The following is a 25748-nucleotide window of genomic DNA, read 5'->3' as shown; positions in this document are numbered from 1 at the left end:
TGGTATGCATCCATTAATCGATCTCGACGACTGTTATGATGTCTGTAAAATAACATACCAGTATAAAAAATACCAATGATGACGTCAGACAAATGGCGTCTAAGTCTGTCAAATATTTTTACATACTGCGCCGACAACAAACAAATGGAATGGAAATGAATGATACTTACAAATGAATATAAAAAAAGAAAATATTGTTAAAGAAGAAACGCTATCTCTTCGTCATAGTTCAACAGGAAATCTGGCAACTGGTTCGTTTTGCTTTAAACGTAGCGCTTATTCGCGCCCGCCAGACCATGTATGATTAGAAAGGGTACGAACTCCACTTAAAATCTGTCCCATTCGCGATACAATTTTCCCCCTTAACCGTTTCAGATACATGTTTCTTGTGTCATTTATATTTCGCGATGTTTTAATTGTTTTAACCACTCCTTCATGTGGTTACACGCTTTCGTCATAATTAATTTATTATAATTGGTTATTTTAGTTACAGCTGAGATGGCCCAATGGTACAGAACCAGAACACATTTATCTTAACGAAAGATTGTGGGTTTTTATCCTTGAATTTTCACGTGCTTTATCTGGGCTTATGATGTATTTTTAATAATATATTTGGTCACGTTAAGAACCGAATAAACCTCACTCAGAAAAATACCTGATGATTTGATCTGGCCTGTACTGTTGTGAGATTAATAGAATAAAATATCAAACCAATTTAACAAAAATAATATTAAAAAAAAACTATTCTAAGATTCAAATTTAAATCTATTTAAACATAAAAATATATCAATAGAATGTACAAGTCATAAACTTCGTAGAACTGGTTCAAGCAAATAAGAATGTAAAAGTATTTGCCTTCGAATAGTTGAGTTACTTTGCTTTTAGTAAGAACACTTTTCAGAATTGTCTTAATATAAAGCGTTCATTCTTACAAAGAGACTTAAAGTCGTTTTCTTTGACTTTTAAAGTATTTTGTAACAAAATTAAATATAAGTTGCAATCAATTCTCCTTTTAGAATAAGTCATGTAAAATAAAAGAAAAAAAATATACTGCGCATAAACATTCTAAACATAGATGTCTTGTCGAAAAGGCGGAGTACCGCCGGGTATTTGGTGGGTATTATGGAACATTCGGTCCAGTCGAGGAAATACGTTAATGCGTTTATCCAGTGAAATCAATAAAGTAATAAAGGCGTAGGCTTATAAACATACATATTATACTCACAAAGACATTGCGGAGAGTATTGGCTACAAGATTCATATACATATACAATAACACCAAGATTATAGATATATTTAGTTGATTACGTTACTAAGACGTTCCTAACCCGATCTGACGACGTGCCTCGAAAAGCGCGTAAAGCCTTTGGTCTTTCATCTAAACGTATTTCCGGTCGTGTTGCATTTGTTTATCAAAGTGAGGCAATAGTGTGCGCTTGTGTTTAAACATATATACTCAGTAGTAAAAGTAAGAGTCCATTAATGCCCCACTGTCGGGGAAACGCCTCCGATCCCTTTTGCTAAACCTAGAGCAAGTACCACTGAAATCGTGTTCTTAATTTATGTTTATATAATTCATCTAATGCTCAACAGTGAAGGAATCATGAGGAAACCTACATGTGGTGGGTGAAAATCTGCAATGTTTAAACACCAATCTATATAAGATCCAAATTTGTAAAAGACAAATGATTTGGAGGCTTTAGCCAAGCATTGAGATATTTAGATTATTAGATTTTTGAGATTTTACTACAATTAATAAGTTGTAGTAAAATCTGCGAATTGAACAAATAACTCTTTTTTTTTAATTCAAACGCGCGTGATGTCGCGGGAACAACTAAATTTGTTTGTAAATAAGTTTCAACGCAGTCTCTGATATTTTCTTTTCACGTAATATCTTGTTAACTATTTTATATCTAGTAAAGAACTATCTATAAGATAATTAACAAGATTAAAAGCTTAACTGAACGACTTTTCAGTCAATCCATGTAAATTCGTACTCTAGGCAATCCATTCACTAGACGTTTTGTTTACATTTGAATTTATGAGCTCACTTTGGTCCACGTCCACCACGGAAACTCACAAAGAGCACGCCATAGTTTACTATTTGCAATTTCAAGTAACCTATGTGATTGAGATTGAATAATTAGACAGACAATACTGGCAGAATAACTTAAGCATTCGTCAATTTTTTTATTTTAAAAATCTGTATTGAACTTGACAAAAAAGTTATAGTCGTAATAACGGTGAATTAATTTAAAAATATAAAACCTTAAATTATAAAGAGGAATACAATTTCGAAACCTACTTTTACCTCCAACATTTAAATATCAATCTAATTAAATTTCTAACTGATCTTCTAGCTGCTCTAATAAAGTTACAGATAAGATGGTGTTAAATTTATTAATCTCATATTTATAACATGATAGTATGATATGATATTTATGATATGATTCTTAAAATGAAGATTCAAAAGTGCCTGCTTGAATATAGTATACTCTTATTTAAAGTTATCGCCAGCCTCACGATTTAACGAAACGTCATATGTTGTTAAGACAATAATAATTTACTACCTCTTTTTTGTACCCATCATATTAAGACAAAGAGCAATTTTATTAATAATATGTTTCATTACATGGAAATTTCATCCAAACGAATTTAATAATGATTTTCAAGTTTAAATAGTCGTTCTTTTTTTTAATTCTGATATTCATACATACATTTTTGTTATTATGATAAGTACAGTTTGTAAAAAAACAACTATTTTTATCGGTCATTGACATCTTAGTAACCGCACGACGGCTGGCATTTGAAGGGATAAGAAATAGACATCAAATAAACTAAAACAATTAACAGAAGCACTTTGATATAAAACGTCGTCCTAATGAAAAACTTATCAAATTGCTGTAAGCAATATAAGTAATTGTCTGTAGTGTAAGTGACAAAACAACAGTTGACCACAATAAGTTTATCTATTTCTGAGTGGTTTGTATAATTACGGCCGGAAATAAATTTTTTTTTTTCAAATTTAATATGAGAATGTATTTTTACTCATATAACTTATAAACAAGCCGACCTCGTAATGGGTGCATCACGTAAATAATTAAGAACATAAACCTAGAATCGTTATATGTATTTTTTTAAACGGACGTCTTCCTGATTTTCATGACCGTCATAGCTCTATCCCTCGATGTACATGCTAAATATATTTGTATAATATCCGGTTTATATCATGCATGATGTATGATTCTGTATTTTTTTCTCATAGCATCTTCCACTGAGAATTTCTTAGCAAAAACCCAATCTATTTTATTGGCCTGAACTGCGATTATAAACCGGACATAATGCATCGGCATCCGTGCAAGCTAGCCATTAGACCAATGAACTTGTATAATTTATAAAAGTATAAATGTCACCAATGCTGTCGGAACGATTCAGTAAAATCAGTCTTCGTACAAATGAAACTTTGGCAAACAACTGGATCGAGCCGGACCGGAATGACTTTGACTTGGTCTAATTTCGTCGGTATATAGGTATATACCTTCAACATCAGATAGTGGAAACTTGTAGCCTAACAGCTGATAGGACAGCGTCAACTTATTTGCTCGCCAGGAGACTTTCATATTAGAAATATTTAGTATCAAAATAGTACGGCTGCTAATACCAAGGAAACGAGCACCTATTCGAACCTTGTTTTAATAATTATAATATATTTAAACTCACCCGTGATATATTTTAAATTACCTTATAAATCAAAACCATCTCGTTTGTTCTGAGAAGCCGGGACGCTCGGTAACTCTTAGTTATGGCAATATAAAGCAAGCAATCGGCTTACACAACATTATATTTTATTCACAATTTTGTAAATATATTAGTATGATAATAACTTTAAAATAAATTGAAAATTATATAAATAATTATTTAAAACAAAATTATTTTGTTAAACTAAATCCAATTAAAATATGAATACGAGAATAAATTGGAATATTAATACTAACTTCATATTTTTGATGTAAAAAAAATTATAATTGTCAATTGTCCTTGCATAAAAATAACACAGAAAATCGTATCTATGTATTTCACTGTTCCTTTTCACTAACGAATGCTGTTTCATCAGTGAGCGAATAAACACCGACGTAGGATGAAACGATAAACGCTTTGTGCGAACAAAACCTTAACTTCGTATGATGGATCTTACTCGAATTGAATAATTTTGCAGTGAATTGATGTAAACTGATACATTTTATCAAGGAATGTTTAACATTAAATAGAAAAATTGTATTCTTTGTAATTGAATCATTTGTTTAATGGTTCGCTTAAAAACCTTAGATCTGAGATATTTCTGTAATGTTAGTCTTAATAGTAGACCAAGGATTAGGAAATTGTCAAAGTTATACTTACTGATCACGTTCCGATGCTATAGGATTAACATCGTAATCAAAAATGTTATTCAATTCGATTATAACGTAACGGAGCCCTAAACTTGCTCATTGGTTGTCATATATCTACTACAGGGTTTGCAATGCAGCACTTCGAACCTTATGTAGAATAAGAGTGGATAAAATTATTGATTAAAAAAAAAGTATGAGTTCGGTATTAAATCTTTTTTTTAAGCGAAGAACATGTCTTCGGGATAACAATCTGATTTATATAATATATCCACCAGTCTGTAATCTAAAAGTTTGGTGGAAATATTCCCAAAAAGATAGGAATCCCTTGCAAAGCAAACACGCCGCCGTCGTAATAAAATAGTAAAGCTCAAATGTAAAAGTTCATCAAGGAAAGAAACGATATACTGGAAATTGAACATTTTCAACTGTACTTGTTACTAGCATTCATTGCCTAACGTTGTATAATTAAACAATATTCTGTCTTCTTCTATTTTACGTGAAATTACTGATGACAAAACGAGACAATATGATGCGTAACTACTTATATACTATACATATAAACATACTCGTATATATGACAAGAAGGTAAAGTGCGCAATAATGAATGTTAAATGAAAATAATGTCCCTTAATGTATTAATTAACTCAATTAAGCGATGGAACTTTACTAATTATATACGTTTTATTTATTTATCATTTCAATAATTTTCCTTGATAGAAACCTCTTTTTTTTTAAGATATCGAAAGTCGACCGCATCAACCCATTTACATTCGTGTATTGCCTTTACAGTACACCTGTTCAAATTTAATAGCAAAAAAAATTGGTACATGCGCTCATTCAATGCATGCGAGCATGAACTCTTCTCACTATGGATGACGTTTCATCAATCAACGTCTGCCTTGAATAAACAGTGGAACAAAGCGACGCCGTGTGATGTAATTTTTTTTAATTACATTCTATTTGGTGCTTGAATTTGGATTTGGACTTGGAATGTAATGTTCCTCGTTTAAATATTTAACGTAACGGTTTTTGGTCTGTGTAATAAATTTATTTTTTGTTTAATTTTGTTTTTATGGCATCGGTCGGCGGACTGTCAAATGGGCCGCCTGATGGTAAGTGGTCACCATTACCCATAGACATAAGCGCCGTATGTAATTTTAACTATTTCTTACACAACCATGGGCCACCAAGATTGGACCAAATATGTTACGTCACTTGTGGCTGTAGTTACACTGGCTTCCTCACCCTTAAAACCTAGTAATGCTGCTTAGCGGTAGAATATATGATAAGTGAGTAGTATCTACCCAGACGGGCTCACACAAAGCCCTACCACCAAGTACTGATTTTAAGAAATAATTATGTTTTCTCCTTAATCTTCAAATATCAGTTATATGAATTTGAGAAACAAGTGCGGAACACCAAATGTATAAACAAGTAGATTTACATTTATATGTAAATATTTAATTACAATAATTTTAAAACGAATTTTGTATCTTTAACAAGTTTAATAATAATATATTTTTCTAAATGTACCTACTACTGACAATAAAATAAATTCTCACTACAATACTATGAACCCCTTAGGTTAATCTGCGTCGCTATTCCTCATGTTTTGAATACAGAATATATCGTTCGTATTAAGTAAATTCTGAATAAGTTTTAGTAGCAAATTCCGAAGTTGCATGTTGTTGACGTTAAGAAGAATGTACGAGTAAGCGAAGTTGGTAGTTAAGCGCGTCCGCTTAATGCGGGACGACCGCTCCAATTTCTTGCGGCGGTTGCGAACATATGGCTTAAGTGATGAGACTTAAAGCAAATAAAAATATATACCAATAAAACACAGAGGCTCATAACACGTAAGTATAAAAATTACATAGATAATGTTAGTACATACAAATATTTATCTAAAATAACAAACAAAATTACAGTAACGAGTTTTTTTTAAGCTCCTTGTAAATTATGATTCTCGATAACTTTACATATATTTCCTCTCTTTCTGGCAATCTCTCAAAAGTGCAGTTAGATCTGCCATCTTCTCTGTATATTATCCATATATCCTGAATTAACCTTAATAATCTATTTTTAGCTATGATAAGCCCAAAGGCTTTGAGTGTAAAAATCTGACAGTAACCCTTTAATCCACAATTTATACGAGGATTTGAAGAAAATCGAGCCATATATATTACATTCCCTAACAGCCACATTTTCGGCATGAACTTAAGAATACACAATAAATATTAGATTATATTTGATTATATATAATACGCCCGCGGCTTCGCTCGCGTTTCAGAGGTTTTTCATCAGTAGGTAGCCTATATCCTTCCTTTATAGTTTAACCGTGAAAGAGCAACAGACAGATAAACAGAACAAAGTAACTTTTTTCATTGTTATGATTTGATATTATTACTCAAAGGAGAATTATGTAAAAAATCGCTAAATATTATTAACTTGGACCTTATAGTATAACGGAACTGAAACGCCGGTCCAGGAAATTGGCCGCGTCTACTATTAAAGCCCGCCATACGCGGTCGGGCCTTACAATTAGGCGTAAACCCTTCCGATCGAAGATGTTGCTGATATAATACATTTTGTAGTAGTTGTGCTCATATCAATAAACGATTATTTTATTTATTACTCACTTTATTAAAATTTGTAAGAAAAAAACTAGAATATTTTTTGAAAACAGCATTATGTAACATCGTATCATCAGAAGTGAATTTTATTTCAAAGGTCAAATTAATGGACATATTTTATTTTAAACGTAACATCCTTATAATCATCGATCCTTAACATACAAACTGACTACAATCTATATGCATTTATTGGTATATAACATAGGTAGGCTATCTGGACAATATGCCACCTGATTGTGAGTGGTCACCACTGCCCATAGTATTCAGCACCGTAAGTAATTTTAAGTATTCCTTCCATTGATAATGGGCCATCTTTAGGACTGAAATGTAATGTAGTTATACCGCCTCCTTCTTGAAAATTTAACCCTGTTTGTACACACAAATTTTGCCTACGAAGGATATTAAAGTACTACACTAGTATCCTACAAGAATGTCTGCAATAACCGATTTTTTTCTTATACCGCCTTCGTTACGTAACGAATTTATTTTAATGCAACTAGAGTAAGAATTTCCTCGAGTGAAAACACAATTGAAACTGATGCTATAAAACATTACCGATTTAATAACTTTTCACTTTGCTAGGGTGAAGTAAATAAAACTAAACAAATACTGTTTATTATTTTTTATTAATTTATTGTGCATATAATCTACCGTACCCCTGCACGAAATTATTGTTTGGAACACACTTTCTGAACGCACCCGTAAATGTCAAACATGGCCGCCCGTTGAACTGTCATGTCATTGAATTTTATGGATTTAAAGAAATATCTCTATTATAAGAATTTTGCGGATATAATATATTTATGTTATCGACTAAAACTCATTATTTTTTAACGATCTATAATTGTGGATCGTGTCTATCGATACCTGCACGAAATTATTAATACGGAGAAGAGATGTACGTAATAAATAATAAATACATCAACAATTTCAAACGGTTATTATATCAAAATTTTTAATTTTCTTTAAGACTAACATTGTGTATTTAAAATGAGATATATATATATGTCACCGTAAAATTGTAAATACCGTTATTATATAATCTATCTCGCGAGATTGTGAACTGTCAAATGATTGTGAACCTTAACATGATTACAATTTAACGCATTATTTTTCGGTAGATTATAATCTATCGAAATGCGTAATTTCAGTCAAATTATAAAATCTAACCTAACTTAACCGAAATATCATAAACTATCGAAATTTTTCACGTTTTATTTTGAGTTGAATCACCGTTTACAATATTTCCGCAGTATACAATCTGGCGAGATAGATTACAATCTAACGGTATTTACAATTTTACGGTGATATATATATATATATATATATATATATATTAGCTAATTGCTTTACTCATTATCTGTGGGTGAGGCAAGAGAAAGGCGATAAAACAAAGTAAAGCTTGTGTGTGTCTAATAAATTCTGAGGAAGGTAGTAACTAAGGAAATGTCTAATGATCGAGACGAAGTGAAGAGAAAACACCCAGCGCCGACCTCAAGCAAATAGGATACGGGTAAACAAATCCGATTTACGATGTACGCGTATTTAATCATGTATGCTATTATTATTAAACTCATTTCAAGGGATTTACACAAAGGATTTTGACAAAGAGAAATAATTATTATTATTTGTACAACCCACACATGACGTATTCCGTCGCCAAGCAGTAATACTTAGTAATTATGTGTTCCGATTTGTAGGTTGAGTGAGCTAGTGTAAATCATACAAGGGACGTAACATCTTAATCTCAACGGACTGTGTTGCATTGACGTTGGCTGGTTGATATATCTTACAGTGCCAACTTCGATGGCCGATGGTGACCGCTTACCATCAGTTACCTTTTAATTTGCTTTTAAACAAATAAAACAATAGCGTATCTTTTTTAATTATCTTTAATTAATTAATTTTGGAACGAGATATTGTATTTGTAATTTATTTAAAACAATTTGAAATTAATGTCAGACAATTACTTTGACTGCTTGTTTTATTGCGGAGCTCTAAAATGCTACTTCGAAATGAATAATAAAATTTAAATCACACTGCCAATTGTTTTGTTGAAAATTTATTCCATGAATGAAGTCTGACTTAAAATACATTACTCGATATTCTTTAGGGAATGTCAAATAAGCTATTAAGGAGAATAGATTTGGAAGGTCACGTCGGGTGCGGTAGTATGAATAAGTTAGTCTGTATTTTACAATATTAACTAGTTGATTTAAAAATGCTATAGTCGTATTTTAGGTTTCAGAGTTATTATGTATTTTTACTTTCGGTATAAATTAAACTCCGAATCTGTGATAGCTTTGTGACAATTAATTCAATACTGACATGATGAGTCGAAAATGCTTTTATATGTCTACAAAAAAAAGACGATTTTGATACTTATTTAAGATTGGCATATTTTAATGTGCAAATTTAAAAAATAAAATCTGAACAAAAACGTCACGAAATAAAATGTAAAACATTCGCTAATCATACTTTTAAAAATGCGAATATTTAAAAATGCTAACAAATTCTACCTAAGCGTGCAATTTTTAATACAACCTTTTCCCAATTTGCATGATCAGCGTTCAGAGAAAGGGGTCGTTTTATTACAGCGCCATTTTAATGGCACTCTGTCGTAAAATGAAGCGAGTCTAAAAGCGGCGCTCATTGCTATGTATCTGATCGAACTAACGTTGTTATGTATTCTTATATACATAAAGACATTTAAAATGTAAATTGATGCTATATCGTGTGTATGATGAATAACTAAAGCGAACAATTGCGTTTAAATATACTAAGCGAATTCTTTACCATCTTCCTTTTTCCGTGAAATACATGTAAGTATTTGCTAAGTACTATGGACTATTTAGCTCGTACAGATAGTAGGAAATCATGACCCAGTGGTTGGATCAGGTTAATCTTAAATGATGTCATCATGTGCTTAAAATGTGTTTCTGTGTGTTAAGAGTATTTCATTTCGCTTGACACTTCTTTCTCCCTGTCTGTTTCTTTAAGCTTCTGTCTTTTGAAAAGTCTCGCAGAAAAATTTCTAACCTAACTCTATTTACTCACCTTAACTATATTCTACTAGTATACCAAAATAAATAAAATATAGTACATTTAAAATATAATACAAAAGTTATATTCGAAGCAACAATCTCTTAAGTCGTTTAGAGCCCCCTGTAAAATAAGAAACCGTAGAACTCATACATTTAATATATCTCTCATTTCAGCAGCATTGAAATAGAAGCGAATTTAATACAAACTGAGCCCGCGACTTCGTACAAAGGCTACAGTTTGCTCACTATACTACACTATTAATCCATATATGTACTTATACCTAAAAATATAGCATATAGCAGCTTCGCGATATGCTTTGCAGATCCGAGTTGGCCCAGTGTATAGAATGTGTGGATCTTAACCGATGGTTGCAGCCCAGCCCTTCAAACCCAGCACTAATGAATTTTCATGTGCTCAATTTGTGTTTATAATTCAACTAGTGCTCGGTAGTGAAGGATAACGTCGTGAGGAAGCTTTCATGTGTCTCATTTTAACCTCTAACCTGAAACTCTACCACATGTGCATCCACCAACCCGCATTGAAGCAGCGTGGTGGTACAAGCTCCAAAACGTTCTTTACAAAGATAGAAGAGGTCTTAGCGATGGGCTAAGGCCTATTCTCTCTTATTGACACTGACAGATTGTTACTTTTTTGTACCTTTTTTTTGTTCTCACTGGAAAAATCTCACCTATTGAAGCGGGGTTTTTGCAGAAGGAACGCATCCGACCAGCACGTCTCACTACCGAGCATTTCAGATACTATTTTGCACCTGCGTGACCCCGGGCTCGAAGTTGTCAGATGTGTTAGGCATCTTATGTAATTTATTGTATCCCTGATATTAAGTATGCAAAGTTTCATAATAATCAGTTAATTAGTTAAGACGTGAAAACGTAACAAACAGACTTAATTTTGGATATGTAATATTAGATACATTAGATATGATTACTATAATACTTTAATGTAACGTAACACTCTATTTGACTCGCAATTATTAAATGCATTATTTTGTTAATGCTCCATTTAATTATTGTTTTAATTAAAATTTTACATTTGATAAATGTTTGAGGATTATAATATAATATAATGTATTTAATAAATTATAAATACATCACCGATTTCAAACGTTTATTATGACAGTATTAATTTTATTTTAGACTGTCATTGTGTATTTAAAATCATATATAATTTATTTTGTTTACTTTATATCACAATTATTTATATATAATTACACTCATTTTGAATTTCTACTGTCTTAGTACAACCTTTCGTATAAGTGCAACGTAATTAAGCCTTTAATGAAATAATAGGAATTGATATTGAGTTCTTGCTGATTGTAAATTTACCATATTACGAATATAGACTATCATCCTTACTACTTATTGACATCTTATTCGATGTTTTATAATACTTGACAATTTTTAAATTAATCAACTCGTAATATTATTGCAGAAACAATGTCACTCGTAAATTCATTATTATATATATTTATTATAATTTATAATTAGCAAAAAGTAGTCAGACTAGCAAATGAGCTATCGTGATGATTGCCACTGCCTATGAAATAGGTTATGGTGTTAACAAAGAGTCTACTACTATTATGCCTTCAGAATTAAATTCAGCCTGTAATCTCGACCGTACCGTTCAATCTCTATCGTGTTTTTTCCATCGCACGTGATATTGGTGAAACAATATGAGCCCCCTCGGCACAAATAAAAGCCAAATAAAAAAAAAATACATTACATATAATTGTTGGTTACTAAGACAGATATTATGTCCCTTGTATAAGTCTTTACAATACCTCCCTCCCCCCAAACCGGAACTACAATACTAATAATTGAAGAATAAGTGATGAGTGGACTGTACCAGACGAGGTTGCACTAAATCCTACCACGACATAAACTAATTCTTCCAACCGAAACATATCCAACGATCCAAAATAATCAAATGTAGATTCCAACTAAACATTATTTGACGACGTAACAGTCTACTCAATTCTAGATTTAAACACTTTCATGAACTTGTGCTGTATTTTGAATAACAAAACTGCTAAAGTGCGAAGTGGAACATGACGGGACGCTCGAGTTCACCCACGTAAAATATTGACTCGCACCTAGATGCAGACGACAGCGGTGTCTAGTGATCTGAGGCACTTGTATTAATAGCCTTTGTTCTCACCTGACTTGTAAGTTTATACGTTACAACGGATTCCCGATAACGTTGTTAGGTGTATTTACTATTCAGAGCTGTGTCTTAGCTCGCTTTTAATAGAATGGAAAGCTATTAAATGTGAGCTTGATATAAGATGTTAACAAGATAAATATACTACATAGATGTCAATTATAGATGCACAATGAATGGTACTTAGTAGTCTCTGCGCTTCTACAGAGATCAATCATCTGAAACTCTGAATAGTTTTTCTTGGCACTTGCGTCAATTTAGAACAGGTGGTGTATAAACTGCGCAGGATATGTTTTACAAGTTTAGCAGCACAACAACGCATGCGGGTCGTTTAATACTGAGAATGCAATACGACGATACTTGCTGAATATAATGGAAAATGAAAAATGTCGTTGGGCCAAATTATTTTACATATTTAAGGCATACCGTTAGTACGAGACGTACGTCCTTCCATGCGTAATATATGCAATTGGTATAAGTACTGTAAATTATACGCGTAGAGACTAAGAACGGTAGAAGAAAACAAAAAAAAATATATTCAAACAAACTTCACGGTTAAGTCTCAAATGCAATGTGTGAATACAGGAAAAGTGACTAGTGTATTCTAAAGACAGCATATTTATCGTAATCTTAAAGTATATCAGTTATTTCACAAATAATAATATATTACAATAAAAAACTATTTAAACAGTTCCTGAAAAGAGTAATCGTGTAACAAGATTAACTTGAAATATATTTGTCGGGCTTTTATTTCATAGCGAGAGGTAAGTTCATAAAAATTTAAGATTCTTATCACTACAGGGAGGTAATATTCAAAGGGTGATTTCTCCTCGGAGACAACGACTAATCCTGCTTCGTTAGGATCCTGAAGGTATTATAAACTTGCAGTTTCGACTTCGCACGGAATATGAAACAAAGTCAACTATTAACATAGTATATTACTTGGCTAGTTTGTATTCTAGTTGGTGACGTAGATGAGCAAATTGACCATCGAATTCGAGGTATTTACCTTAATGCTCTTCCTTAATTTATTGTTAGAAATGAAACACGAAATAAATAAAAAATTACAAAATATTACAGATTACGATAAGATATATTACTATTTTTTAAATTGTAGCAATGCTCAATTTTAAAGAATTACTAGAATTCCTATTAACCACTCCAATTAAGCTTTACGTTTGTACTAGGGGTGACGACACAATAACCCAAATGATAAGTACCAAACTTGTTAATTTTTTCCATCGCTTGGTAGCCCGTAATTATTACGTTATTGAAGCTGTTATGTACACCTAGTTTTAATTTCTTACTAGCTGTGCCCGCGACTTCGCACGAGTTTGAATTTAACACTTAACAAAAATTACTTTATTATTATTATCACTTTATAACTCAATAACGGGCACATCTATCCAAACCAAATTTCAGGGTTTGTTCGGACTATTTAGTAGATGGTTTATGTGAAGTTTGCCCAAAATCGGTCGAGCAGTTCTTCATTTCTCACATTTTTTGTAACAAATGATTTCAATAAAAGGCGGGTCATTTTGTTAATGGAGATTTTTTAGACGGGGAATTGTCTGTCAAATTAAACGTAATTGTCAATTAAAAATGAGTACACTCATCCACCAGTTTCAATAGGTAATACGTCTAAATTCAATTTATTATTTCCAAATAACCCATGGCATAGCATTAAATACTGGCATGTAACACAATTTCTTATTTTAAAAATGATTGAGCTGTCATTACAAATAATTCAAAAATCAGTTAGAACATCGATTTATTTCTTAAACAAATATATTACTTAATTGCTAGCTATTTAAAAACTAAAATCATATAAATATTTATTTACGTTTGTCGATTTAAAAGAAGCGTGTACTTTCAATTTTTAAATTTTACTCAGTTTTTTAGTGCGCTGTCGGTGTTTCATGTAGCTAGCAGGCTTTATTTGAATTAAATTGTCAAACGCATTTACACAAACGGTTTATTAATTTACACAAAGTTTTGAACTGTTGAAATGATTACATGTATGTCTGTTTCTTAATTTGAAAAAAACATATTGCTGTGTATTTTATTATTTTAGATTGCCAGCATTAGAAATTCCACCCGAATCATTATATTCATTAATACTTGGGACATCTCAAACATCGAAGCATTTTTTGAGTCATATTCAACAATACAATTCGGCATTTCAAATGACTTCTTTTGGTGCTACTAAAATTGTTAGAGATAATTTCATGCCGACGTTTAAAGTAAATACTTCAACTGGATTGTCCCATATTCATATCAATCTTAATCATAAAGTATTCGATAGTTTTAAAAATTCTTATCCAACAACCTAAACTTGCATACATGTTACAGATTCAGGGCCAGATTTATCATCAAGTTGGTTCGTTATTGCCGTACCCCGACGCTGATCATCAATTTTTGCAAATTTATTTTATTGGTGATGAAAATCGTGAATTGGATCAACGTTGTACAATTGTTTCTAATACAAGACGAGAAATTATTCGAGAGCTACAATGGTTTTTCCATCAGCATAACGCATTAGTTCAATTGTTTAAAATTGCTCTCGATCGTATACCGAACAATTTTTGTACTATTGTGCAATCGATAGATGAATTGATTGAATGTATTTTTCCGAATATTCTTCAGAATTATATAAATCATGATTGGTTGAGAAAACGCGCCATTTTAGCACCAAAGAATATTCATATCAATGCTATTAATTTTCAAATTCAAGAGAAACTGCCAGATGTTTTCACGACATATAAATCAAAGGTTATTTTAATATAACAAACAGACACTCCAATTTTATTATATGTATACATAGATAATGACAAGCAAGGTGTAGTAGTGTGAAAAAATAGTATCATTGATATAGTGTTTCTTGACTTTACAATACTTCATTATACATAAGCGGAGCACTAATCATGACCGTCAGCCAACGCTATGATGACGGACATATTTAGTTATAAGTAAGTAATAAATGATAAATAACTATTTACAAAAAAAACTCTAAACTATATAAAAGTTATCCTTAGTTATAGTTTTTGTATAAAAACGTGTTCAAACAAAAAAAAAGTAATAAGACTAGTATTCATTAGAAGTATAACATGCTTTACATATTAACAATATAAACTGTAGAACAATGAACACGAGTTATAGAAAGCAAAAGTTAAAAATAAATGATATAAAAACTCATTTCCAGCGCACGATATCACGACGTCTCCATATCATAAACCGCGGAATGACTCTGGAAGCAAACGACGAGAACACAACTCAATATATTTTACCTGAGCGTTTTAAATTACGTCAAAATCTCCGTCTCGGGAGTAATGAGGCGGAATATCAGGACTTTACGCACATCGCGACACGAGTTGAACAATTTGTAGGGAGATTATGTGACTGAGAATTTATTATATGTAAAAGTATATAATTCCCTCAATCTGTATATAATGTTTATTGAACTATCACATTGGTAAGGTTCGAATACGGAGTCGGTTCAAAAAAATATTTTTTTTGGTTTTTCTGTCGTGAAAAGCCTGACGGCCTCGTTGGTCTAGTGACTAGATATAAGGCCATATATCTCTCTATATAAGGTCAGATCTCAAATATCTGGGTTCAAATCACAGGTCGGACCGGTGTAAAGTTTTTGGGTTTTTCTGTCGAAAACTTTTTAATAAATTCCCGGAGTCTAGTAGTTTGATGTGTGTATACTACCGTGTCTTGGCAAGCACGTAGAACCGTTGGTTCTGCGTCTGAATTCTTTCCGATCGTATCGGATTTATCATTCCATCGGATTATAAGAGTAAGGGAATAGGTAGTGAATGTTATACACATAACAATACGTATAAATAGTACTAGTCACTGCCCGTAATTTCATCCGCGTTAAACTTTTTCAGTTACTGCTCCGCTACAGAGGTCTTTCACCTTTCCCAATACAAATACTATATAACACAGAGAGATTCTTTCAAATCGTACTCCTGAAATTAAATAGATCCTGAAATTAAAGCTTTCAAACAAACATACTATTCGTCTTTATAATTTTAGTATAGATTTATTATGAAAGGAGAGGAATTAAATTGACATCACTCAAAAAGTAGTGTCATAGATATGCTAAAAAAATTTGGTTGGATTTGGAAAACAAACGGTTGTTTTTCAATCACCCGCCGATCGAGCGATACTAAAACCGCACCAGCACTGGTGTCGCCTAATGATCTAAAAGTGCTTATAAAAGGCAATTCAAATACAGATATTTTATTTTATTTTTGGGATATATTAAAGTCTATTAGACACATATATCAATTATAATATTATGTATAATATTAGAGTAGTTGTATCTTTATTATTAAATATAAAATAACGCAAAATTTAGTTGCTTAAACCAATAAAGACTACTTAGAACTACTATTAAATAAGAAGTTAAATAAATGTGTTGGCAAGTAGGTAAACATTAAGCCTTAATGCCTAATAGTATACAATAACCGGATATTTTGACAATTTCAACGAATAAAATATCTTCATCGGCTCCGAGCTAAGTTTTGAAGGTTTTTTTTTAATCTGTGAATTTAAATCGTGTTTTATTATCTTCATCGTTTAGAATAAACAATTGAATCAGAGTTCAATGACCGATACAAATATAGAGTAGTTATTATACTTAAATTTAAATCTTGTTATAAGTTTTGTTGTAATTTATATAAGTGAGGCTCAAAAAATGAATATGCTCATTGGGCACTAAAATAAAAGGGCACACAGCGCATTGTTGTTTCTTAAAACACTTGCCATGCCATTCCCTTGCCATATTCAGAAACGCATAATTGATATAAGTAGAAATATTCCTTAAGAACAAACTTGAATGTCACCGTTGCAGTACGATTCTGTAAGAATTCACTTCGCATGTCATTCGTGAAATGTTGACAACTGACATTTTTAAATTATTATACTCACACTCGTATTCTGCGGTGAGATTCGAGTTCCTTGTTACAGAATAGTCCTACAGAACATGATCGTTAAATGTCTGAATGTGTAATGCGATATTAACAATAACAATTATAGCAATCAAGGCATACAGACATCAAATGAGCCGAGATGGCCCAGTGGTTAGAAAGCGTGCATCTTGTGCAAGACTCGTGCTCGGCGGTGAAGGAAAACATCGTACGGAAACTGTATGTGTCTAATTACAACGAAATTCTGCCACATGTGTATTACACCAAACCGCATTGGAGCAGCGTGGTGGAATATGCTCCAAACCTTCTCCTCAAAGCGAGAAGAGGCATTACTGCAGCAGTGGAAAATTTACAGGCTGTTAATGTAATGTAAAAAAAGGCATCAAATTAGCGTGTTAACATAAGTCAATTTAGTTTAGTAGTAGCATTTCTTTTTAGCTCACCCACCAATTTAAAAGTAAAATTGTTATAGATAGTGTTAGAGACTAGCCCTAGCCTCCATACGGTGCTACGTCATAGGATATTATAATTAATTATACCATTAATAATATCACATATTATAAATATATACAATTATTATTGTAATTAATTGATCAATAATTTGTACAACTTTAGTAAATATTATTTTATGGGATAACATTTAATACTGACATGTAACACTATTTCTTATTTTAAAAATGATTGAGCTGTCATAAGGAAAAACAATTGGATGATTGTGAGGGATTGTAAAGATATATAGAGAGATTGGAGCATCATTGTAAAAACATAATTTTATTTTGCCATCCCGAACTACTGAAATTACAATAGTCATTACGGAAAATTAAAAAAAGAATTAAAAAATCACTCTAATACTAACTTGTTTAATGAGCTATCCTAAGACTTGGATAAACGTGCTACCTTTCGTGGACTTTAATATATATTTTCAGTTCTGAAACATTATACCTTGCATATTATTGTTAGGTGACTTTAGATAAGCTTTATTGGTAACGATTCAAAAAAATAAGAATATCAGTAGAAAGAAATCCCCAAATTTTCAATAACGATTGTAGCCGGTTTACGACCACTGGGCGAAAAATTTCTTTATAGAATATATTGTCATTGATTTTTACGTTTCTCATATCTATGATAAAGTTTTTCTTTTTTATTATATTCATTTGGAAGTTTTGTTTGCATGTAATATAATAATATAGTGCATAAAAATTTCTGCATTATAAAATGGCTTCATAAATTGCCTTATTGCGCTCGCGCATAACTGCAGCTAACTAACTACGCATTTTTCGCCTAATCGTCGCAATAAAAACTTAAGTGGTCGGTTCCCGTGATAATCACGGATGTAATTTTATATCACTCGAGTAAAATTCACTAGATGCTTTCTTAATATCTTGAAAGTAATAGTATTATGCAAGTATTCGATATATTGTCATAAAATATTGTTAAGTCAGGATAACGCAATATGTGAATTTTAAAAGCAACTAACGTTTCTCGTTATTCATTTATCATTGTAAATATGAAAAAAAAAACATCTCCATTGATATATAAAGCACTTAATCGTAAATTTTCAACCGAGAATATTAAAGAAATTCTTCAGTCAACATTTCAGAAGCACAATTTATATTATTAGTAGAGTAGTTAATAAATCGTTGTTTGAAACCAGATATGCATTGGACCAAAAAGTACAATATTTGGCTGATAGTGCAGTAGAAAAAATAGTATAATGTTTGGCAGATTGTACGGCAGACCAAAAAGGAAAGAACAGCAAAGATATTTCACATTGTCACAAAATTCCGGACTGTAATACAAAAGTGATTACGATTAATTGGGGTCTAAGCAAGGGGATTTTATATCTAAGAAATGGATGACCAATAAGAGTCCAATAGTAAGAAAATTCCTCAAGTTGAGATCATAAATCCGCAGCGACATTCCAGCATATGCCAAAGTCGGATCTTGCTCCCGTCTTTAGAAGGCGAGGATGTGGAAGCAAATCAAGAGCGGTCTATTATTCGTAGCATACAATAGGCTGAGGAGGAAACTGCTATATAATTAAAGCTAAATAAACAATCAAAAAAATATTATATATATAAGTACATTCAAAATGCCGAATGTTGAAAATAAGCCCCCGCTTTGATGCCCAATTACGAATTCGTCGGCAATATTCCCTTTCATTAAAGGCATTAATAAAAGAACGGACGGATTGCAGATTCTTTATGACTTGGCATATTTTCCTTGTTGTAGCAAATTTGTTACGATGGATGAATTGCAGTGAGGTCAATGCTATGCTGAACCCTATGGAACAGTTGTTGCTCGATTAATTAAACTTGTATATACAACTCAAATAAATAATATCCAGCGCATTTTCAGTAGAGGGACAGGACATTTTTGTCTTTTATGACCTTAGCGGATTTTATTAACTACATATTGTACGAAACAATAGATATTTATAATAAATGCCTTAATTATATAAACATATTAATACGCCTTTATACAATCCCATACTATATATCCCAACTATGAACTATCTTGATGAGAAAATTTCCTATGAATGGGATTAGTATTTAATGTGAATTCTAAAAAAACATACATATCCCACTGCTGGGCAAAGGCACCTTATTTAAAGAGAGTTTAAAGCACCTCCCACCACGTTACACCAATGCGCATTAGTGGTGTCATCCCCTTTTATAGTATTAATACAATTTAACACAAATTTAATTTAACAGAAAAAACGTTTTTATTTTAAAACCAACCACATAAAACATGTTCATATTTTAAGCTACGTAAAAAAAACAATAATCTTTACATTTTCAATAAACAATATAATTCTTCAATGTGACCCTAATTCTTCGACACCTAATAACGAACGGAATTTATATTGGCTGCCACCCTACTGCGGCCGGCGGGTTCCGCAGCCACCGATGTTATTTTATGAGCCAACCACACATTCCTGTAAGGGAGATTTATTGACTTTCAAGGAAATTTAAAAATATCCAATTTATTGGGAATCGTATTAACTAAGTCGTTGTGTTGACAATCGTTTACTTATAATAAAAAAATTAGCTTAAGCTTAAATTTATACAATCATCTTCAGTCCAATTTATATTTTAATCCTTAATAAATCTTAATTTGTACCTATAGTTCTGTTCGTCTCTCTGTTACGTTTTTACGACCACTGAACCGAATCTGATGAAATTTCAAATGAAGGGAGCTTGATCCCCAAGAAAGGATATAGGTGTTAGGTAGGTATACTATTTTTTACCTAACACCTGACTATCAACGATATTATATATTCAATTGCATGTTTTTCAACTTCATAATACTTTATTTATGAACATATTTCTAATTCATTATGAATGGCACAACACAACAAAAACTCAGCATCAAAACGTATTGTTTTACATTTCTAAATAAAAATAACAGATGTTTTCTCAGCGTAACATAATAATATATTTTTTTAATGTACTGATTATTTTAATTTACTTTAAAATATTAAAATATAACATTTTATAGTTGTATAAAAACTGTGATATTAATATTTGTCGTTTGTTGTACTTAAAATGAAATTATTGAGTTTTTTTCTTACAGCGTTTATATTGTCGCTAGGTTATAGAATGTTAACGAATTCTAGCTTCACCTGTAATTAAAACCTAAAAACTAATTAAAATATATGTTATAAAACCTTAAGAATAATTTAATAAATATTATTTATTTATGTAGCCTTGACGGATATAACATATATCCGTCAAGGCTTCATATGCCAATGGTACAATAAGGGTATATATACAACTTCTCGATTTAAGAACTAATTTAAAAAGTATTTTTTTTTTTGGAAAGTTGAAATTCTCTTCGTTTCTTTAAATAAATAAATCATTACATAGTATAAAACAAAGTCGCTTACCGCTGTCTGTCCCTATGTATGCCTTGATCTTTAAAATTACACAACGGATTTTGATGCGTTTTTTTTAAAGGCAGATTGATTTAAGAGGAAGGTTTACATTTATAATACATGCACAATGCAATTATAGTATATCTATCTCTTAGGAATAACCCACAATAACCATTTTTTATCCTTTACTTTTAACGAGAAATAATGGCTTATTTTCGAAGCGATTTTAAGCAATACAACATGAATCCTTATCCATGTAAGTACCTTAAATACATTGTGAATTTATTATAAAACAATATATGAATTTAATATAGAATGGCCCTTTACAACATGTAATTTAAATGAATATTTTCGAAGATATTACAGATTTAAAACGCAGGGACAAAGCGATTTGTATTGTCTAATGACTGAAATCTGTGAATGTGAAAAAGATATTCTGTAGTATATTTAGTATCAGCATTGAACCTGTGCGAAGCCGGGGCAGGTCACTAGTATAATTATAAATGAATGTTATTAACTATTTATTTATTTGTTCTTCTCGAATCACTCTGTTTATTGATGAAAACCTCATTAAAATCTGTAGTGTAGTTTTAAAAGATCTAAGCGCACAGACGGCGTAAGTAACAAGAAAAATAGTAAGAATCTGTACTTTTTCACCTAAATGCATTAATAATCGATCATTCATAATTAAGCAATTTCTTTGGAATATAATTAGAGCGGTTTAAATTACCTGAAAACCCGTCATTGAGGGTACATTAACGGTGGAAGTATTAAATGTGTCAAATTCTTTGGACGAAGGTGCCTACTTACCATTAGGTAAATTGACTCATTTACACGTCTACCCTTCCAAATCAAAATTAAATTATAAAAAAGATCTTTAAAAAAACATTATAAAATATTATGTAAGAGAAGGGATCTCAAACATAATATTTAACACTATAATTCAAACACGATCTTACAACTGAGTTAGAGAAGATAAAGTGAGATCTAAAAGAAAAAAAATTATAGAGAAATTTATTGCTCTCGATTCTATTGTACACAATCTCTAAACGAAACTAATTAAACAAGACTGCAAGACTTGCTATCCTTTTTTTATCTCAACAAAGAGAACAAGATAGCAGTATTTTTAGTATTGTCAAATTGGCTTAGTTAAAAGATTATGTACAAAAATCGACACATTTATCATTGTCCTCGACAAAAAATCGAAAAAGAAAAATATATTGGTTTTATATATTATACATATTTTCCCCCTACTGGGCCATAGCCTCTATACCTCTAGAGGTTATAACCTCTCCCTGGGACATGCCATTGAACCCATTTTTTCATGGCGGTAGGACTATGTGCCTATCTGGAGGTACTCATCAGATACTCTTCCAAATAGCGATACTTAGTACTGTTATGTTCTAGTTTAAAGGGTGGGTGAACCACTGTAACTACAGGCACTAGGGACAACATTCGTTCTAATGGTTGGATTGATGCCGATATAAGAAACGTATATGGGCGTAACTAGTTACCATCGAGGCAATTTAACCCAACGCAATGTTATATCATAAAAAAAAAACAATTATTTTAGTTTAAAAACAAATCAAACAATTTTAAACTCGAACTTGTAATAGTATCTATAGAAGAGTTCTAGTTGTAACATTTCGCACCATCATATAATGATTAGTATCGGTATATATGTTACTGTAAAAGCTCGAACTAAAGTAAATCTTAAGATTTTCCAGTAAAACCGAAGATTTACCAATATGAGTTGGTAAATGTAAGTATTTATTAAGGGACGACTTTTTCGGACTTTTACCATTCCAACCTTTTTTTTTTTTTTGTTTTACGAGGAGGAAATGCATTTACGCATGCCGCCCGGTCGGGGGACCGGGACGGGTATGTGGGACTCAACCGGGGCCTAGTGCCCCGTGCCAGGGCATGCTCAATGCCCTGTCCTACCCACTAAAACCTCCTCGGGTTTCCACCGCGCCGCATAATGGTGGGGCTACGGGAACGCAATGGCTTACCACCGCGGCCCCGCCTGCGGCGGCCACCGTAAGGCGGCCAAATACATGAATGCGCGCCCGAAGGCGCGCCTTCCTCCGCTGCCTCCGTCCCGTTAACGTAACGGACTCCCCCGAGTCCGCCACTGGAGGCCGGGCGCCAAGGGCTGACGCCCTGCGGCAGATAGGATGACTGGCTCCGCCGCTGACCACCGGTGCACTACCACACCTCCGACGCTCATAACGAGCCCCCCCCCTTCTTGCCAACGAGGCCGCTCACACAGTCCACTCCGCTGGTCGGAGAAGTACCAGGAGCGACCCCGCGGCATCCCTCCGCGTCAGTCTTAGCCGTGGCCGACGAGCAAGCTCAAGCCGGCCCCGTTGCCCAGGGTACGCCACGAGGAGGCGACTGACATGTACCCCTTACCATTCCAACCTAACCTAACCTAACATGTAAATCCTAAGATTTACCAACTGAATGATGCTAAAAGTTCGAATCCTAAAGTTTTATGGACATTTACCATTCATAATCGGTAAATCTTAGGTTTTGCCGTAGTTCGAGCTTTTACTAGTAACATATATACTGACTAAATTCGATATGACAATAATACGACGCAGGGTAAAATCGTCACGATAGATTTTTTTACATACCGTCTTTCTTATACATACTTGACACTAACCACTTTACCTCACCTGTATGTATTATAGAATAACAAAAATGTCTTAAACCGAACAATATTAGTGGAAGCAAAAGAGGGTTCAAGAGCAAAAACCGAGGGGATTTAGAAGAATCCTGAAAATTGCGTTTCCCAGAAAAATATGCTCATAGTAGAAAACTACTGTATGAAAAAGGAATGGAAACAAATAATTAATGTGTTATAACTTTAGACGGGCTCAACTAGTATGATTAAATATTTTTATTACTAATATAAAAATCTGGTTGTTTGTTTGTAATCTTCACATGGTTATAAGATTACGCCGAACAATGAAACAAAAAAAAATATGCTTTCGAAATTTAAAAAAAAAAACAGTATTTGTAACTATCACACAGATACTTAAATTTCATTTATGTATATATACAAGAGCAAAAGCAAAAAGATATATATTAATATTAATATTAATTAATTAATAAATATATAAAGCGGAAGAGTTTGTTTGTTTGTTTGTTTAAACGCGTTAATCTCAGGAACTACTGGTCCGATTTGAAAAATTCTTTTTTTGTTGAATAGTCCATTTATAGAGGAAGGCTTTAGGCTATATAACATTACGCTGCGACCAATAGGAGCGCAGCGACAGTGAGAAATGTTGCAAAAACGAGGAAAATTATTCACATTTATGGACTTTCGATGCGTGCGCAGCATAAACGTTTTAAGTTACTCAAAAAATGTGTATAAAAGATATATTACTCTTTTAATAATAAAAAAAAGTCCGTGACACTATATGTCTATTTGTTAAGAGTGTGCTAGCAGGCGGGGCGCGGCGGCGGCTGAGGGGGAGGCGGGTCAGCCCCGCCGCCGCGCTCGCCACTCTCACCCGCGGTGTAGTTCTGCGAAGTAGCAATGCACATAACGACTTAAAAAAATTAACATTCTTAATAGTTAAATTATTTATCAAAATTAGGTTTTGTTATCAGCTTATTTGCTCATTATTTTTTATCGTTTAAAATCGGTTACATTTAAATCATAATCTGCTGTAGTTTTAACTTACGATATAAGATAAAATTTCAATGAACATTCCTTCGTACTTTGCAAGTAAACAATTCAAACGTTTCACGGTATAAATAAGGTATAAAAATAACATTACACACGTAAAAAAGTTCAAAATGGCGAGCGATACTTTCACCGATGCAGATTAATCATCACTGAGAAAATAAATTATGCAAATAAGCAAATAGGTGAATATCGTTTAAAATGACTACACAAATAAATTAGTAGTTCAATATTTCAAGTAATTTCTATTACGTTCAAGCATATTCAACACGGTTGTACTATAATCACCTTATGAAATAATAACACCAAAGGAGAAACAATCTAAACTTCTTATTGTTCGGTTTGTTTATCTTATTACGTTTAAGTTAATATTATTTGTTTTCAACCGACTTCAAAAAGGAGGAGGTTATCAATTCGTCTGTATTTTTTTTTTTTATATGTTTGTTACCTCATAACTTTTCACTGGATTTTGATAATTTTTTTTTGTTTGAAAGGTAGTGCTTCCCGTGGGGCCACATTTTAATTTTATCCTGTTACGATGATGGTATCCCTATGAAAACGATATAAGTCCTAAATGTGCATTATGTATGTGCACGATAAATAGGAGAATAACTCAAAATTGTGCCAACCAATTTTAATGATTCTTTTTTTATTATAAAGGATATACTTCAAGGGTACTATGGTGAAAGATTGGTAAGGTTCTGAGCATAGGATCCTTGACAAAGTAACGGTACGGAAGGGAACGGAACAATTTTAAGGAGCACGTTAGCGATACTCGGCCGAATCTTTTAGAAACAAAAATTTTGACAAAAAAAAAAACCGACTCCAAAAGAGAAAAAAAGTAATATGCTCTAAAAAGTAAAAAATAATTGCTTATTATTCTACAACTTAATAATCAAGTAACTTATTCTACTTACCAATATGTAGGTACGTTCTGTGTTTCCACGCAAGGAGATAAGTATGTACCTACCCACTTTAAATCTAACTTAA

The sequence above is a fragment of the Vanessa tameamea genome, chromosome 11 (assembly GCF_037043105.1).
Source record: "Vanessa tameamea isolate UH-Manoa-2023 chromosome 11, ilVanTame1 primary haplotype, whole genome shotgun sequence".
NCBI classification, from domain to species: Eukaryota; Metazoa; Arthropoda; class Insecta; order Lepidoptera; family Nymphalidae; genus Vanessa; species Vanessa tameamea.
Note: the sequence above shows the minus strand (reverse complement) of the source record.